We start from the raw sequence: 20,548 nt of genomic DNA, 5'->3' as shown, positions 1-20,548 counted from the left end.
TAGTCTAAAATTCCGGATTCCTAATTATGTCCATTTCTTTGTTTTAGCTAACATTACGTCCTGCTTTCAGGTTTAACAAAGATGTTTATGTGAAATTTCGGTTGGGAGGTTCCTGAGTGCAGATATAGTTCAAGCAATGCATGAATGGAATTCTCATCAAGGGCCCCCAAAAGTAGTCATCCTGTTTCTGCTTGAAGGTTTTCAAGGAGTGGGAACCTACAACCTTTTCAGGCATCAAATTCCATCTTTGATAAGCTTCAACTGTTGAAAAATTGTATGACCATTTTTCCTTTAAATTTATTTTATTTTTCAGTTACTAAACCTACATCCATTCAATCATTCATTTAGCTATTTAGTTATTCATTTTATTATGTGCATGAATTGTTCCTATTCCTAGTTCTGCTCTTTGGGGCCAAAAAGTAAAGGCAAATCTCTCCACATCTTAGCCCTTCAAATACTTGAACAGAATGATCTTAGCCTGTCATTCTGAATCTTAATTTCTCCAAACTAAAGAACACCTGGGTCCTTCAATCCTCATATTATATGGACTCAGGGGCCCTTTCCTTCCTGTTTGTTTTCTGGAATATCTACACTTTATGAATGTCTTTCTTAAAATGTCATGCCCAAATAAGATTGCAATATTTGAGATGTGGTCTGATGATGAAAGAGTGCACTAGTACTATCTCTCCCCAGAAGCTACAATTAGATTAAAGTAGCCTGCAGAAACTAAGGCTAAAGCTTGGTAATTGTTTTGCCCACAGTCTCATGCTTACTTATAAAAAAGCCAGGATTTTAAGTGGATATTTGGTTCTGCCACCAAAAAAGGCCCTACGCTGTATCTTAGAAGAGGCAAAGAAGTACAAGATGTGGGTGAGGGGGAAAGAAAGCCTGAGCAGTGGCTGCAAAGAAGGTGGAAATTCTGGAGTCATGGAGTAGGCAGTCCTGAATGGAAACAGAGATTCTTGGGAACAAAGGTTGACTTTTAGAAATCTGCATTTTAGACACAGTCATTTTCTAATTATCCACTAATTATTAGCTAATGGTAGATTTTCAAGCATTGGTTAATCAGAGAGAAATTTTGATTAAAAAATAGTGTCCTTAAGTATTCAAGATATGTCATTGAGCAACTTGATTCACCTAATTATTATAAAGAAATACTAATTTTTGCCCTATATAGGCAAAATACAAACTTACACATGACACTGTAGACAAACATATTGAGAAATACTAACACTTAGAAAATTGATAATACCTCATGAATTCTGCTCAAAATAATTTTAATAAATAACTAATTTTAAAAAGACCAGTGATTTATGGATCTTCAAAAACAATGGTATCAAACAATCACAGAAATGAGGGCCCTAAAAGGTAGTTATGAATTCCTGTTGGCTGTTTATTGAATTGGTTTAAAAATGTAAGGACATTTATGAGTTATTTTAACTTATTTGTGTACCCCATTTTCATTTGGTTCATATTGCATTCAGTTTTGTAATGAGCCACATGGATTTTATTGGCTGTGTATTGCACAGCTCTCTTCAAGGCATTTTTACCATAGACTAATACATCCAGTATCCTTTTCTTCTGATCTACAATGTAGCTACAAAAGAAGGGATTGACTCAGTAAACAAATAGAAATTGAAAATAACTATTTGATGCTTTGTAAATATTTGCCTTTACTTTGAGATTATAACATCAGTTGGCTATTATAAACTAATCCACTGTTAGAGAATCATGAACTACTCCAAGTGCATCATTTGTGGTTCCATTTTTTTGGTATTTTCTAACCACAAAAGTTCTTCTAAACCCATCCCTAAGAACTAAGATATAGACCACACATCTCCACCCTACTCTAAGCCACCAGAAATGACTAACCATGGTACATTCCAAGGGATGTGAGTCATTCTGGTCATAGGATGTTTTCCCACTTCAAAAGTTTTCAGAGGTTATTATTCAGGGGATATTAGACAACCTAGTGAAGAACTGATGTAACAGGGCACCAAACAAACAGAAGTGAGACATTTCTGTTAAAAAATAGTAACTATACAAATGCCACAAAACAGTTGCTCTGCCTGTCAATGTATTGCCTTTCTACTGAATAAACATGAATCCCATTTATTGGAAATTGCTAATCTTGCTAATAAATTGATCATGTTCAAAACTCTGTGCCTCACTTTCTCTTTAGCATGACATCTGTTTCCCTTCATCCACTGGAGAAGGAAATAACAAATTATTCCAGTATCTTTGCCAAGAAAACCTCACAGACAGTATGGTCCATGGGGTCATGAAGAGTTGGACGTGACTGAATGACTCAGCAACAACCACAATCTGATTCTGATTCCATTCTTTTTATTGTACTATTGTACTAACATGTGAAAGAATTACGCACAATAAAGGTAATAAGGGATATCAACAAACATGTGAAATACTGAAATGAATGCTACATCACAGACAGAGATGTTTCCTCTAATTATTAAGATCACTATTTAATGATGTGTGAATAACTGTTGCAATTCTTGGGAGTGTCCTTCTAGAAGCTGTTCCAGGGTCTATAATCAACTTATGCCATTGACCTTGCTTACTATTTATCTTCAGCTTATTCATGGTCATTCTTTTGTTATCCTTCACTCCTGCCATATGATCAGCATATCATCATCATCATCGGCAACACCACCACCACCACCACCACCATAAACATCACCATCAACATCACTACCATCACCATCACCACCACCACTATCATCATCATCACCATCATCATCATCATCATCATCATCATCATCATCATCATCATCATATCATCATCATCATCATCATCATCATCATCATATCATCATCATCATCATCATTATCATCATCATCATTATCATCATCATCATTATCATCATCATCATCATCATCATCATCATCATCATCATCATCATCATCATCTTTTGCCATCTTCTTTTTCTTCCTCCTCTTGTTTTTGGTCTCCATGGTTTTTTTCCTTCTTATTGTTCTACATGTCCTTCTTATTCTCCCATTCCTCTTTATATAAAACAGAAACAGAAGGTAAGAAGACATTGATAGTTTGTGATTGAAAGCATCATACAGAGTAAATGTATTGACACAATCACAGATAAATTGAAATAACAAAGATTTTATGTGACACCTCCCTTATACCTGTTTAAAATCATTTTGTTGTAATTCATATTTACATTTAAAATAAATAAATCAAATGCTATTTTTAATATAGGCTGCATTAGCAAATTATGTTAATCCCTTGTAGCAGTATAAAATGCTGATGACATAAACAGTGCAGTAAGTAACATCTATTATCTACCAGTATAAAAGGTGAGACTATACCAAGAAAATTTTTGCTTTTAGTAAAAGGACAATGACAAGATTTTATAGACAGTTTACAGAATTGTTATCATCCCATTATTCACTTCCTTTCATGTCTGATATCATAGTGGAAGATGAAGAACAACAAGAAAAAAATGACAATAATATAATGAGATATAGAGAAAATGAAGTCTTTGGTGGGAATGCTTAACTCTTTATTCTACCATGGGACCTCTATAATTGCACCAGTAAGTACATTTCACTAAAGCATAAGTGTTAGGTAAAATCTCCAGAAAACCTTTTATGTAATGATCCACGGAAATATAAATTATAATAATTAATACTTTAAAAAACAAAAAATAAAGATAAAATTTATTATCACCAGTTTTGTGAAGCCAATGTCAAAACAAATAAAATAAACATAATCTAAGTTATTAAGTATCGAGTAGGCAAAATGAATGTATCAGTTATGCCGAGAAATAAGGAAAGTCAGGTAAGTTGTTAATATTAAATAGAGTTATTTTTCTCAAAATTATATTCAAATATGGAATACAGTTAAATAGGAATCTTTATTTTAACCTAGCAATGCTCCCACCCTGTCCTGCATGTTACAACATAGACACCATCACTTAATAAGTGCCACTTACTACTCACCTCCAGCATGGGTCACAAAAAAACTTAAGGTAACAAGTTAAAAAAATGAGTTCCAAAAAATTCTTTGGGGTAGCAGGGTAGTAGCAAGTGGGTATGGGTATAGGTATAGGGATGAACATAGAGTTTTGCCTAAGGAGATAACCAAAGTGAACTTTCAGAGAATCTAAAAATTCTCTTAGGTATAAATGAATGGGGAGGGAGATCAGTTCAGGTGTCAAAAATAGGCTGGGCAAGTGACAGCAGAATCCCTGTGTACAGTGAAAAACAGACAGGCCAGCTTGGATGGAAAGGAAAGTGTATGAAGAAGAATGATATACAATTTCAAGGGGGAAAGTTGGCACGAAATACTTATGACTTAAAAAAAAAAACTAAGAGTTTTAATTTTATCCTACAAAGCTGAGCAAGCCACTAAAGCTTCTTTTTTCAAAGGAATGATATGTTTAGATGTATATTTTAAGACAAAAAATCACTCACTTTAGTCACTTCTTGGGAAATAGATTGTTGCTAAGGATAATTGAAGAATGGAAACCAATTGGGAGTCTTCACAATAATTTAGATCAGAAGTGATGAGGGTTAAAATTAAGTAGTGGCTTTGTATACAGAGCAAGAGGACACCTGTGAGATAGATTTTGGAACTTAAATCAGATTTGACAAGTGATTTGTGATGATGTATACATTAGAGTGAACAACGGCTTTGAATATTATAGTATTTGGGGCATCATATGACTGGAAAGATGATGACAACCCCTGCCATGATTCAAATAGGAAGGTTAAAGAGAGTTGAGGTCTAGGTTAAAGGAAAAAAAAGTCATTGAGTATTATTTTGGAGTTGATTTTAATGTGCTTATGGGAAATGCAATTCAAAATAATGATTGCTAGCATATGTATAGTGTTTAATCTATGCAAAGTGCTTTATAAATATTATTGCATTTTCACCTCACAACAGTCCTAGAGCATTCATTTCCCAGATGAAGAAACTGAGGTAGACAAAGCTCACTGACTTGCCCAGGGTAAAACAGTTGGAGTGTGAGGACAGATTTGAGTCAGTTTTTCTGACTTCAGGTCTAGTTCTCTATCAACTGTGATACATAGCTGCCTGTATAAAAAATGACAAATATATTATCAAGTATGCAATAAAGCACTCAAGTAGAGACACTCAAGGTATATATAGGAGTCTAGGAGCTGTTTTCATAATTTAATTGATAAACACTTATTAAATTTCTATCATGTGGTACCTCAAACCTACCATAATGGCAAAGTTGATAAAATAGAAAAATGAAAACATTTCAGGAGCTATAGCAAAATAGAAATATTAATGAACTATTTATGAAGTTGTGAATTTATCCAGCCATTCTGTAAAGGAATTTGGAACTTTGCCCCAAAATGTACTAAATTGTATTTTCTCTTTGATCCAGAAATGCCAGCACTAAGTCTGTAGGCTCTTGAGATTATTAAAAAAAAAAGGAGAAAAGCCCCATGCATATTTTTATTGGCATTCTTTCTGAGTGTGTGGAAGGTTTGTGGGATAAAACTTGTATATGTGGATATTACCAACATCTGTGTGATTCCTAAACAAATTAAAGTACATGAAATTAATGGAGTAGTGTTGTGTTCTAAGAAATGAAGTAAATAGTTTCAGAGATTGGGAAGATTTTTATGAAACAATGTTTAGTGAAGTAAACAGAACCAGGAAGTATTTTTCTTTTAAACAGTAATATTGTGAACAAAAACATCTTTGAAGTATTTAAGAAAAATAAAATGACTAGCCAAGTTTCCAGGGGACTTTCTAGGAAATGTCACCCACTTCCTGACTGAGAGGTGATAGTGTCAGGGTACAGATTGAGACATGTATGTATAGATGTATGTGTGCATATATGTATGTATGTATATATGTATGCATATATGTGTATATATGTATGCATGTGTATATTAACATGGCCAAAACAGAATGTTTATTTTGAGATTTTTCTATTTTTTCTGTTGTTTTTTTATACAAAGGAGAGAAAGATATTTTTATTCATTAAAATGATATTTAAAATAAACAATTTTTAAAAATGAATTGTATTATGAGGGTAAGTAAATGAAGAAATACTTACATTAATACTTTAATATAATAATTTTACATGGAGAAATTGATGAAGGCATAGAAATCTTTCCAACCCAATTTTTAAATACCATATACAAATAAGGATAAGTAAGAAAGATGAATACAAAACCATCCCACAGTATTTAACAGGGATGTCATTAGTGCTATGACTTAGAATGCATTGAGGTAGGTGAAGATAACTAAAGACAACAACAAAATTGATTTGATTTAAAAATTTTTGACAAGTACAAATAAGAGTTAGGAGCATTGATTAATGTGAGTAGAATTTTGATAGTAAATGAAAATTAATACTCAATTATTATTTTGTTTCAGTTTTCTTTCCCAAGGAAAATGACCTCAGGAGGGGAAGAGATGGACAGATTCTTTGATGCTTAAAAATGTTAGCAGGGTAAAAAAAAAGTCTTTCCTGTCATTGATGAGTTTAAGCATCCAGGTAAAATACTGAAGGTGTATGTGCATGAATATGTGATAGTTTACCCACTGCCAATCATATTTGAAAGATTCTGTGAAGATAAGCACTGCTGAATTTAAAAATGGGCCAAATACTGTCTTCTCCATTCTCCTTTTTTAAGGTTTCCACAGCATTGAAAGGGAGTTCATAGCTTGTCTTCTAGGACATAATTCTAAAATTTCCATTATCAGTTGTATTTGTACTAATATTTCCCCTTAAGCGCTTTTATATCTGTCTCAGCATTTTTGAGGGGACTTATGTTATTTCCATTCTCATAAATGTTTCCAGTTATATTTAATGAACAATTTTCCTCTTCTCCTGTATTTATCTCTTTCCATTCTCTTAAAGACAGTGATTGGACTGTGGGTTTCACTGGAGTAAGAAACTCCCCAAATGTAGGAACTCAATGTATCAATATAGATTAGCACCTTTTTGAATCTTACTATGGTTAAGACAGTCAATACCTTTCAGAGGCAACACTAGAAGTGAGGAGTTACAAATTCTCAAGCCAGCTCTCTACTATGCCACATTGTCTTACTTTCTCTTATTCAAAGCATTTACACATTTTATTTACAGATCATCTTTGATTGTTTATATGCATAGTTGTTTTTTTTTAACTACTTTGCTCTATGATTAGGAACTGATTTTATTTCCTTCTTTTAGTTATTTTGTATACCTCAATTTTCTCTTGTGTAAAATGAGGGGGTTGACATAATGGTCTGTAAAATCTTTTCCGGCTTTAAATCTATGACTTTTAAATCTATGCCATCTAGTATTTATTTGTTTCTTCACCTCTGTATGCATTCAGAAAAATAAAGAAATAATCAAATGATAAGTTGACTTCTTATCTTATAATATCTCTTTCAGTTTTAAATGTATTACCTTATTGCTATCTAGTATTTTTCTTTATCTTTGTGTCAAATCAGAAACACATAAAAATTAAATGATTAAATTATAGATCAAATAATTGATTGACTATGGCCTGCAATATCTCTTCATGCTTTAAATCTATGATTTATGTGCTGTCTACTATTTTTTTTTTGTTTCTTTGCTTTTCTGTTGGATCAGAAACAAATAAATGAAGTGATCAAATTATAAGAATTCTTAAAAGTCTCCATGCTATTCTGTATTCCGCACACCCCCAATTAGGCTTAAAGTTGCTTTGACATTCTGATAATTATATTGAATGGGGAATTTCCTTTCTAATTTATATGGAATTAGGATTTTATATTCTGTAGTAGTCTTCTTATACAGACCATTTTTTTAAAAAACAAAGGGTTTTTTAAATTTTCTTATAAAAATGCTGCTGTATATTTTCACATAACAATATAAAATAGATGCAGTCTTCTTCTAGCTGAGTTCCACTACTTTGATCATTCTGTGATCTCACCAAAGTGGGCATTTCTCCCAAGGCTGCAGATCTTAATACCCATCCATTGCATCCCATCCTATATAGTTCCATAAATCCTCTATGGAGAATGTACATAATCAATTGGGAAACTTCTCATTTTTTTGCAATATATATGGAAAGCAACGTAGCATGACAGTCTCCTCTCTTTTTCTAGTGGTCATTTTCTTCAAAGATATATCTTTTTAAGTAATTTTTAATTAGCTAAATGTTGTAAAATGTACTGGCCTTCCTTGACTCTGTATCCATTTGAATGAAATTTTGTTCTAATGAATGAAATACACACACACGCACACACACACACACACACACACACACACACACACATTTAATCAAAATATAAGGCTAAAATAACTATCTTTATGAGGTCAGGTTATAAAATAGGACAAGGTTCAAATTACCTTAATTCAATCTAATATAAAGATAAAATGTTCACAGGAAAGAGATTGGAGAGCCCATTCATTATTTTATGACTAATTCAAGTCTACAAATTACATGGAAGTTTGCCCAAAAATGTTAGGTATATTACAGAACTGTCAGTTGATAATAATCATTATCTCAAAAAAAATCATTAAAACACTTTGTTTATGATAATTAATACAAACAATTTTCCCCAGCACCATTAAGCAAAATGTGTTAATGATCTTTCAATGTTTCTAACTTCATTGTTCATGGACTAGAACATACAAGCCAATGATTAATTCAGTTTGTCACCTTCCCCAGAAGTGCTGGAAGTATTTTCTTTTATTAAAGTATTAAAGGAGGGACTAAATTGTCCCTTTTCAAAAAGGTAGGGATAAATTAAGTAATGGACGTAGTAATGTATTTTGAGGTATCTTGAGAATCTGAGGTTATTCACGGGAAATGATCAAATTTTTTAAGGGATATTGAAGAGAAGATTAGTGAATATACATAGGATTTTTGAGTCAAATGAAAATAGAAACCAGGTTCTAAGAGTTCAGTTATTTACTTTCCTGAGCTCCTGTTATTGGTAAGAATTGCTTAGAGTAGCTAGGACATCCTCATTTCTGAAGGTATATATAATTAGATTAAACATTGGGGTTACAATAGTGCAGAAAAGAGAGAAGGAACTTATCATTTCCTTCAGAATGAGTAGATTTAGGTTGTAAGTATGTAATGACAGACAGCAAGAATAAACTAACAACCATGACATGGGAGGAGAATGTAGAGAAGGCTTTGGATCTTTCCATGGCTGATGGCAGCTTCAGGATATTCTCTCTGATTTTGATGTAGGAGCAGAGTGTCAATAGGAAGAGAACCACACCAAACAAAACAACAATAGCATAAAGAGAGAGCTCTTTTACAGAAGTATCCCCACAGGCCACCTTCAGCACTGGATAGGTATCACAGAAAATGTGATTGAGTGTTTTAGAGCCACAGAATGGTAGAGAGAAAATCTGGTATGTCAGACACAGCTGGACTGGAATCCCAATGGTCCAGGAGCCAGAAACTAGTTGTATGCACATTTTGTGGTTCATCATGAGAGGATAGTTCAGAGGCTTACAGATAGCCATGTAATAATCATAAGCCATTACAACCAAGAGGAAGCACTCAGTGTCTCCTACCTTAAGCAGAAAACCAAGTTGTATAACAAAAGGTAATAGAGAAATATTTTGTTTCTGAGTCCAAAGATCTGTCAGCATTCTCAGAATGGTGACTGATGTGTAACAGATTTCAAAGAAGGAAAAGTTTCCAAGGAAGAAGTATACATGGGGATTTGGAGAGCTGTATCAACTATGGCTATTAAAATGATCAAGCCTTTTCCCAAAATGATATTCAAGTAGATAACAAAGATAATGCCAAACAGAATTTCATGGCAGTGAGGAAGTTCAGAAGGTCAGAACAACCCAAGAGAATACCCCAAAAGAACGATTTCTTCTTACGATTTCCCCACCTGGGTATTCCATCAGTGGACATAACAAATTCAGGTTAGACAAGTCATTTCCTCCTCACCAGTCCACACATTGTTTATCCGTAAATTCATTGTATATGATAAATGACTTCTTAATTTCCCTCCTAACTGGACATTCTATATTCTCTAATCATCATTCCAAGTCCCATTCATTTAAGTGCCTATTGTGCAGTTCAATAAAAATGCATTATGTCTGTTGTCATACAAGATGTTGCTTCCAGGGCATATTCTTCATGGTTTGGGTTTTAAAGTATATTATGCTTAAAATCTTTTATTATTTTAGAAATTCATATTGAAATTTGAAGCCATAAATTTCTCCCATTGAAATTTAATTTAATATCTAATAAATGTCTTGTTAATCCATTCAAATACCAAAAGAATTGCTAATGTGACTTTTCCAAAGATCAGGTTTTATAATCCCCCCTATATCAACTCAGTTAAGTCCAGGAGCTCCCTATTATTTCTAACACCAAACATAAAATCTTCTTTTTAGCATTTAAAACCATGAACACTCTGGGCTCAACCTAAGTTACTAGCTTTCTTACAAATATCTTTCATGTAGTTTACCGTCTAGCCCTACTGGCTTACTGATATTCAAAAAATATATGGCACTATGTCTCAAAACATTGTTTAGGTGGTCTCTTATATTGAGAATGTTTTCCCTCTTTGCCTTCACTTCTTAGAAAGCTCTTCCCTGTTTCTGTTACATTTCAGCTTAAACTCAGTTTTACTCCTGAATCATCTTTTCTTTCCTCCTCAATCCAAACCAACCCCTAGCTCTTTTTCCCCTTACATTTGGTTAACCCATTTTGTACATGTGTATTTGTATTTTGTGAATGTGTATTCATTAGCATATTACGTTCACTGATAGAATATAAACTCCTAGAGGAAAAAATTGATTCACATTTTTGTTTTACATCTCTCATACCTGAAACAGTGCCCATTACATAGTAACTGCTCTAAAAACTTATTTTCTTTACAGGTATTGGAAGTAGACAAAAAGGAGTAAATTCTCACCAGCCCTCTGCAAATACATATAAATTCAGTAACTTCAGCCATAGAGAGATTAAATAAACTTAAATCTTTTTTACTCAACATTCAGTCCTCTTTCTAGTGCATGATTCAACTTCAGTTTGAATGGAATTTTGAAAATTGGCAATATCTATCTATCTATCTACTGCCATCAAATGAATAAAAAAGAATATGTAATGCTTTTTCACAATGATGGTTGAAATTCACAGCCATGGTCATTTCTGCTTCTCTATTTGTCTCTCTCTCTGCTCTCTCTGTCTCGCTTTGTCACTGTCTCTGTCTCTCTTTTCCCCTAGCACTTAACCTTATGATTGTCACAGAGTAAGAGTTTAGTTTGGTAACACTTATTGGCTGAGGGGCAGATCAAATGGAATAATGATGAAAAATGTTATAATAATGATTGAAAGAAATGACCGTTTTAAGTCTTTCCCTAGGGAGGCTATATTGGGGAGCATATAGCAAAGCCAGAAATGATGGTTGCATAAGAAGCAAGAAGCACTAATAAAATGAAAGCAATAATGACAAATGAAATCCCTGTCAAGTATAAAACGTGAAGTTCATCGAATGTCTATGTTGCCTATAGTAGGGAAGTTTTATGTGTTTGTTGCTGATATTGTAGGAAAGGAGCTTAATCCACATGGCAACGATATGAACCTCAAGTTCTTATGTATCAGGACACATTTAGGAAATAGGATCGTAGATTTTAAACTGAAGAGAACTTTGAGGTCATATAGTTAAACCCCATAATTTTACAGCTGAGGAAAGTTGGCCCAGAGTTCAAATGACTTACCCAAAGTCACGAAGATAAGAGCCAAGATTTGAAAACACATCTTCTGATGGTAAATACACCATGCTGTCCATTTTATCTTGCTGTATCCCTAAATGCTTCACAATGAAATGGAATTTGATTCAGGAAGTAATGATCTAGAGAATTTAAATCACAGGGAATCACTTGTCTTAATCTTTGATTGTTAGAAGTTTCATGAACTTGGATGAGAAAAATAATATTTTCACTTTAATTTATTTTCTTCATAATCTTTTTTTCTTTCATTTTATGCCCTAGAATAACATATCATAAAAAAAAATCACCATAGAGCCAGTGGTATATAATTACTTTTTTTAAAGTTAAATACTACTATTTTAGAATTATGTGATATCTATGATATCTATATCTATAGATATCTAAGACATCTGTGATATCTATGATAGTAATTTAAAATTCTATGATATTAATTTAAAATCCAAATTCTGTGGATTAGGTTTTAATTCTCTGACACTACCTATTTTACCTATAACAAGTTAGTTAATTCAAATGATTATTACATACCCAATTATTAAGTAACTATTTATGAAGTACTTACTCCTTGCCAGACATTAGTCACACTAAATTTGAAGTGGAATGAATGTGTGGAGGAAAATAAATAAATGAATGAATTAAAGTATGAATTAATGGAGTTAAAGAGCCTGGGAAAAATAATGTACATCTTAATCTTATTGTCCAGTAATTTGAAAGCATTTTAAGATTATAAACCTGAAGCTAGAGGGGACCACATGGACCATATTCTCTACTACCATCCTTTATCTTCTTATTTTATTTACAAGTTAAAGAAATAACAGTGCATAGGTTTCTAAAATAAATACAGAATAGATCTCATTTCATTTCATTTTCGACCACATTTTCCCCCACCTTTTAAATCATTGATGCATTAAATAAAACTTGTTTTTTACATGTTACCCATTCTTATACTTTGTTTTATTGCTGGACATTATTTGCCTTTGATCAATAAAAGTAAGACTGCCCTAGAACCTTATAATAGTTAAGAGTTTTATACATTTTGATGTGTGATCTTCTTTTCATTTTTTTGAGCCAATAATAATTTCAAGGAAATAAAATGCATTCTGAAACAGGATCATGTTGTTCAAGAGATTGCCATCCAAAATGTCATAAGGATTTCTATTTTTTGATTGAATCCCAATTCCTGATTAGGATAACAGGATTTAGGTACCTCAGGTTGTCTATAGATCATCTGTGAAAATGCAGTACTTTTAATATCTGAAATGCTGAAGCCAAGACAGTAATATAGCTCATAGATACCTTTTCCAGATGGAATAAACTCATATTCAGTTGTTTCTTTTTGTGATTTATATTGTTAAAGTAGAAATATAAAATGAGATGTATATAGCACTTCAAGGTTTCCAAATTATTTACATACATTATTTGATGTTAAGCCCATAGGGGTCTGGTAAGGTAGGTGCCACAATATTATTATTTTCATATTGCAGATGAAGAAAAAAAATGTAAAACATTGGGTTGTTGTATGGAGAAGGATTACAGTCTATTTCTGTTTGCCCCCTAGTGTGGAGCTAGGAGCAAGAAATAAAATATACAAAGAGGTAATGTTTGTCTGCATGTCAATTTTTCTGTATATATGTGTATGTGGGGGGGGGAGAAATAATTACTAAAAGTGTTAACAGTGGAATGACTAACCTTGGTTTGTACTGGGTTTGTCCTTTGTGGAAGTCTTGAACCAGGGCGTTGATTGTAATCTGATTTAGGACAGAAGTTATTTTTTTCAGATATCGTTGGACTGATTGGCTTATTGAGGTCAAGAATAAGTTATGTACAACTTGGAACTGAAACCAGCGTTCTCTTGAATCCAGGTTCAACACATTTCCTACCAAAAACTACTATTTCTCTGTTAACATTAAACCTCCCATAACCACTACATTTTATGAGAAGTATCATTTCCCCTTTCTAGAAAAAATATGCTTTATGTTCAACTCAGAGCTTTTTTTTAAGTAGGACTCCATGTCTTCTCTGTTCTGTAGGGACAGTTCCTCTCCCATGTCAATTTCTAACATCATTCAAGTGTTGCCTGATTAGTTTTGGAATAAAAATTCAAAACCAAAAGTCTAGAAAGTGATACAGAATTCAATTTATAACAGTAATGATATTCTGGCATTATTTTTTCCCAATTACTAGGTATTTCTTCATTTTATTTTTAAATTATGGAATAAAATAAGCATTTCCTGACATTTAGATATTTCCTTTGAGAGCTGAGTAAGTCTCTTTGATAACTCTTCTCAGAATAGAGCCCTCTTCCTTGACTCATACTAGAAGAAGCTAAAACTTTGCAATCTTGACTAAATTTACAACTGATTTCTGCTATTTCTCCAATTGAAATGCCTGTTATTGGGAAATATACATTGTTGTACTTGGTTGGCAAAGAATCTCAAAGAACACTCAGGAATAAGCTTTCCTCTTTGGAAATTTAAATATATCACATAATTACGTGAGTCACTTGCATGGAGGTACAGAAGGTCTGCCTCTTCATCTGGTAGAGGAAAGATTGGAATCCCTTTAGAGAAAAATCTTCTAGCCTTAGAAAAAGAAATGACAATATTTGTGATGTTTCTCACTACACACACACACACACACACACATATATATACATATGTGTGTGTGTGTGCATATATATATATATATATGCACACACACACACACACACACACATATATATATATATATAAACTGGCTCCCTCATTTTCATACATACAGTGACCTCTGCCTGAATTCATTAGAACAATTCCCTGATTTTTCCTCATACAATGTGTAAGATCCAATTGTTGTCCCATTGTGACCATTTTGTACGATCTTGTAGAACATTGCATGTTAATTTAGTAAGCCTTCAACTTAGACAAAATTTATAATTATACATCTGAACTCCTTCTGTCAGAAGCATAAGCTCTGACATTGGATCCTAGAAGTATTAAGAGTCAGTGGAGGTAATTTAGTAGAGGGATATTGGAATCTATTAACATAGACTTCAAGCTCCCAGGGTCATCTTTATTACAATATTGATGTCCATTGAGTATCAATATTCAGTGATAATGGGAACACAGAGTCAACAAGATCCAGATGTAGCCACAAAAATTATTATTAAACCCCAATTCACGTGATTAACGGTGTCAAAGAGCTTATGCTCCAAATATAATGTAGATAAATCAACAGGGACTCTGAGATCAATATCAATATTCAAATACTTGTGAGCAACATGAAGCACATATCAGGAAATCCTGCTTCAAAAAGGATATATGTGTGCATGCATGTCATATGATGAGCATGTATGTATTTATTCATTTTACACTTATGTATACACATATGTTAAATATTACTGTGTTTATGTGTGTTGTATGAATATCTATGCATACACATTGCATTCATATATATATATATATTCATATATATATTCATATATATATATATATATATATATACACACACACACACACAGTGTGTTTGTTTCTAAGTCTAACCTTAATTCCACTTCCAACTAATTATAAGTAGTTAGTGATTTAGTGATTTAATTATAGCTAGATGGAAATAGAAGTTAAGTTAGAGTTAGAAATTGAATATATGTATATGTACATGCACACATGCACAGGCATGTGTGTACATGTGTGCATGTTTTTAAAATATGTGAATAAAATATACAGATAGAAGTGCATTTATTAATGCTTATATACAAGTATATGTTTACATACACATGCCTAACTCTATGCATGTGCACACACATGTGTATGTGTATGTGAGTGTTAAAAGAGGAACTAGGGAAATTTGAAATTTGACATTTGGGGGATTATAATACTTAATTGCTATGACTGTTTTGAAAGGGCCAGAAGGCCAGAGGGGACAGGATATGATTTGTCTTCCCTAAAGACCAGAAACTCTATGTTTGGTATTGTTTATAATCTGTTAGCATTAGTTCCTTTATATAAAAATATTTCTAAGCATTGCTGTTTAGATGAGGTCAAGGAATTGAAATAACCTTTCTTTTAAAAATTCTACATAAATTAGATCTTTATAATATTTTAGAATATTTTTAAACCAAGACAAAATCTTCTATTCAGGCTTAAGAATCAATTGAGTATTTAAGTAAAAGACATTTATACATTTAAAGGAACAATAAATACTCAAAATGTCAAAATACTGTTGACATATCATTCAATCATTCTTTATTCAAACTTGTGTAGTATGTAAAAAAGGAGAGCTACTCTTGAAAGGATTATCCTGAGGGGCTTCTGACCTTTTCTGTTCACAATTTGAATTCTAACTTCAGGAACAGCTGAGTGTTTCTCTAAATTTTTTGGTATTTACAAAATGATTTTAGACTATGATATGGTTTCTTTGACATTCAATTGTTTATTAATGTGGTAAATTTCATTCAGATAAGCACAAAGGTGTGGTTTTTTATGATGATGATAATGATGACAGTAATGAAAATAAAAATGAATAACATCTATATATTGCTTTAAGGTTTGCCTTACATTTGTCATCTCATCTGATCCTCTAAACAGCCCTGTAAAGTAGGTGCTATTTTTATTCAAATTTTACAGAAGAGGTTACAGAGGCTGAAATAAGGTAAAAGGTATATCCAAGTATATATACAAGTAAAGATTTGAACACGTCTTCCTGAATCCAAGCCTAGTACTAGATTGAACCACTGTACTACCTAGTTGTCTCATTTATAACATTTATTATAAAGAGGTTGGGAAGTTTAGTATGTTCCAACATAGCTTACTAAATTTTTGACCTTGAGAAAATCACTGAACTTCATTGGACTTCAGTTTCTTCCTCTGTAAAGTGACAATCTTGGTCTAGATATTTTTTCATAATCCCCTCCAATCCAAATCTGTGATCACATGACTCTATGATTTAACCTCTCTGAAACTCAATTTCTTCATCTGAAACTTATCTTCCTCATAGGATTGTTTTTAGAATTAAAGAAAATGTTATTTTCTAATAAATTTTAAAGCAGGTTACAAATATAAATTTCTTTTTCTTCTTTCTTCTTTTCCTTCTCCTCCTCTTCCTCCTCCTAGTCTTCCTCCTCCTCCTCCTTCTTTTCCTCTCCCTTTTTTCTTCTTATTTTCCACAATACAATGCCTTAATAAATATATATGAAGATCAACTCAGTTTTTGTATATGAAAATGCAAGTTTGGGGACACAATGGTTCAGAAGTAATTGAAGTATTTGGGGCCCTCATCACCATTCATCTTCTTTCTATGAATCCTTTTCTTGACACCTTCCATCACCAACACACAAAGACAATATAAACTGAGATTTCCATCCAGACGTTCACCCAATGTGAGGGAAAAAAAAACAACACTAGAGGATTAAAAGTTTAACTGTGTCCCCAGTTGTACTTCTTACTTTGGTCTGAGGTAATGTGTCATTCAAGGAAGAGAAGACAAATGGGTTTTCCCTTTGGGTTAATTAGTTAAGTGTTTACACGAGAATGTAGTGATAAATTAGAATGTTCTAAGCTTTAAGTTCCAAATTACCCTAAATAAAAACAAAATGATTTCCCTCCACTTGTGTCCATCAGATAAGACCCATGGCTGTTCTCTGGCCAGGTAGGTTTTAGAAACTTCAACAGTTGTTATTGTAGGACAGTGGTTTTAGAGGACAATCCCACTAGGGGACACATAGAAGAGAGCAGGGATTTGTGACTAATGTGCTTTGACTGAAGCCCTCTCTAAATGAAGAATGAACACACCTTCTTAGCTGTTGCTGGTTGAAGTGGGTTTTACCGAGGAATTTTCCTCTTTTGACATAATAAATATTAACTTTCTTATTATATCCAAAAGTAGTTGAGGAAACACCTTTAAAACTTAACACAAGTATAAGTTGACTTACATTTCACACATTTTTCTTCTCAGGTTAAAAATAAAAATTAAAAAATTACTTCTCCCCCTTCTCTATCTTTTACACACCTTCACACACTCACAAGTTTCCTGAGTGATTACATTTCCACTATATTTTCCTTTCCCCACACACTCTGTAAGTATATCCCCCATACATAAACAGCTCCAAATAGAGATTGGTACTCAATGACAACTATTATTCTTTTCAGTAGGTTACACAGGTTCCAATATATGTTATAGGGTGTTGCCCTATGAAAATTACATTTAAAAAATTGAAATGTTCTTAGGAGTTGTCATAGAAAAATAAAATTTAAGGAGTCTTCTGTACTTCTCTGAAAATACCATAGAAGCTGAAGAATTAAGGATCAATGAATTGCCACTAGAATTTTTGGGATTTCTGTGTTTATGGACAAGACTTGTGTGTAATTGTAGAAGGAATTTTCAGTGAGGAAACTCCCTGTATCATTGCAGATCAGAAGTTACCCTCCAAATTATTACGTAATGCAGATGTCTGAGATTTGTGAGCGAGTAAGTGATTTGCTCAGGATCACATCAACTAGTATGAACAACAGGTAGGACTTGACACCAGGTTTATTTAGCTCTGAGACCAGCAAAATATCCATTATGAAATGAAGGCATCTTGCCATGCACATACTAGCCTTTTGTAAATATTTATCAAATTGGATGAGTAGTAACAGATCTTACTAAAATTTGCAAAATACTTAACATGGATATTTTCTCTTGAGCCCAATGACAAGTCTCTGCTTAAAATATATATGTACTATTTTTCCCTTTTATGGTTGAGCGACTGAACCTCAGAAAGGTTCCTTAGATTATCGTTCATCATAGTCATTGTGAGGCAGAAGGAAGACTTAATGAAACTAAGGGTAGTTCTCTACGGCAGTTCTAAAGGTAGTTGTCTACCCATTATTGAACTGAGACTGACACTTTTGAGGCACTTGCACAAAACTGAAAGTAAATTAATCACTCCTGAGACTAGGAACAGGATTTTGTTGGGGAAATATTTTACATGTGCCTTGCTCTAGACTTCTGATCCTGCCATCTTTACTTTTGAGGGTACCACCATCTTTCCAGACATCAAGATTTGTGAGCAAGGGTGTCATCTTCATTCCTTCCCCTCTCTCTCTGTCTCTCTCTCTTTCTGTCTCTCTCTCCCTCTGTCTCTCTCTCACACACAAACACACAAACACACACACACACACACACACACACACACACACACACGCAATGTCCATTCACTTGCCGTGTTCTATCAATTTTACGTTTGCGACATATCTTCTTTACAACCCCTGGTCTCATTTGCAATTGTGAAAGCTATGGTGCAAGCACTCAGTAGCTCTAACCAGGATTTTTGCAATTGCCTCATTCAATCACTTCCAAATATAGTCCATCATTTGATCAGTTATCAGTTTATGCTTCCTAAAGAGTAGGTCTGACCATGTCACCAAACCACTTCTACTCAATAAATTCCAATGGCTTCTTATTACAACAATGGTCAAATGTAAAATCCCCTGCATAGTTTTAAAACCCTCCATGTCCTCATTCTTTTTTTTTTGACCTTTCCAGCCTATTTATACCACAGTCCTCTTTATTTGCTTAGAAACAGCTAGGTGGAAGAATGGGTACAGTAATGGACCTAGAGTCATGAAATCTGAGTTTTCATTTCACTTTAGACACTTAAAAGCTGTGTTATCTTGAGTAAATCACTTAACCTCTATCTGCCTCAGTAACTTCATATAAAAAGAGAGCCAAAAATAGCACACCTGTCTCTTAGACATTTTGAGAATAAAATAATAAAACATATTCAAAGCACTTTGCAAACCTGTAAAAATATAAATTTTAGTTATTCTTATTCTCATTATTAACTGTAAGTCCTAATTTATTTCCTTGCTGTTACTTACACAAGATTCAATATTTCTGATTGAATTTTTTGGCTTTCTCTCAACCCTGGATTTCTTTTTCTTCTCAACTTTGTCTCCCAAATTCTTGTCTTAAGTATAATCTTAGCTAATATCCCACATTATACAACAAGAACCAATCATTCCTCCTTAATTCATGTATTGCCCTTGAGAATATCATACATAAGCATATATATATATATATACATATATATATATATGCTAATATATGTTTGTTTGCATGTTGCCTCATTTGACTGTAATCTCCTTCAGAGCAGCAATTATTTATACCTTTATTTGTATCTCCAGGGATTATCACATTGCCTGGCATGCAGTAAGTCCTTACTACATTTATATTAAGACCCCCATTTTACCTTTGAGGAAACTGAAGCTCAGGAGTGTTAGGATATTTGAACATGTTCAACATCATTAATATTTGTCAGAAGAAGGATTCCAGTTCAAATCTTCCTGGATCCAAGTTTAATGATGTTTAAACATACATTAGTTCTATTATTTGGAGACTGCAATATCTGAGGTCATTTAGTTTTGGGAAGGAATGTTATGAAATAATACTGCTGATATTTCTCAGAATTACTATCAGGAGAACTTGTATGAAGATTTCCATCTAATACTCATTAATTTTGTGATCAAAGGAAAATTATCCAATAACCAGAAACTTTTTTCACAGAGGAAAATTGGAAATACCAATATTTGCAGTTCACATGTCATCAGTTTGTGCTAAGGAATTTTTTAAGCCTTAAAGCACTGTAAAATTGTGAGGCATCTTTGTGTGCTCAGATCTTTCTTTCTCTGTTTTGTGAATACCTTGTCTGCATAAGATGAAATTGTATAACTGCCTTTGGCATTAGTAAGTAATTTATAAGAACTATCTGTCTCCTTCTTACAGATGAGAAGCAATCCAAAAGTCCTGTGTTCATTATTTTCCAAAAGAGCAAAAACATAATTCCTCCATTTGCCTTTTTCCTGTTAACAGAAACAGAGAACAAAGTAGAA

At 33.1% G+C, this 20,548-nt stretch overlaps 1 pseudogene; it reads right to left on the bottom strand.

Annotated features, from left to right (window-relative positions):
* Positions 1 to 8,926: 8,926 nt before the first annotated feature.
* LOC110199552 (olfactory receptor 10AG1-like) lies at positions 8,927 to 9,799 on the bottom strand (annotated as a pseudogene).
* Between the last annotated feature and the right edge of the window lie 10,749 nt (positions 9,800 to 20,548).

This window comes from Phascolarctos cinereus, unplaced genomic scaffold (assembly GCF_003287225.1).
Source record: "Phascolarctos cinereus isolate Bilbo 61053 unplaced genomic scaffold, phaCin_HiC Scaffold_9;HRSCAF=440, whole genome shotgun sequence".
Taxonomy (NCBI): Eukaryota; Metazoa; Chordata; class Mammalia; order Diprotodontia; family Phascolarctidae; genus Phascolarctos; species Phascolarctos cinereus.
The sequence above is the reverse complement of the archived record's forward strand: the minus strand, read 5'-3'. Positions and strand labels throughout refer to the sequence as shown.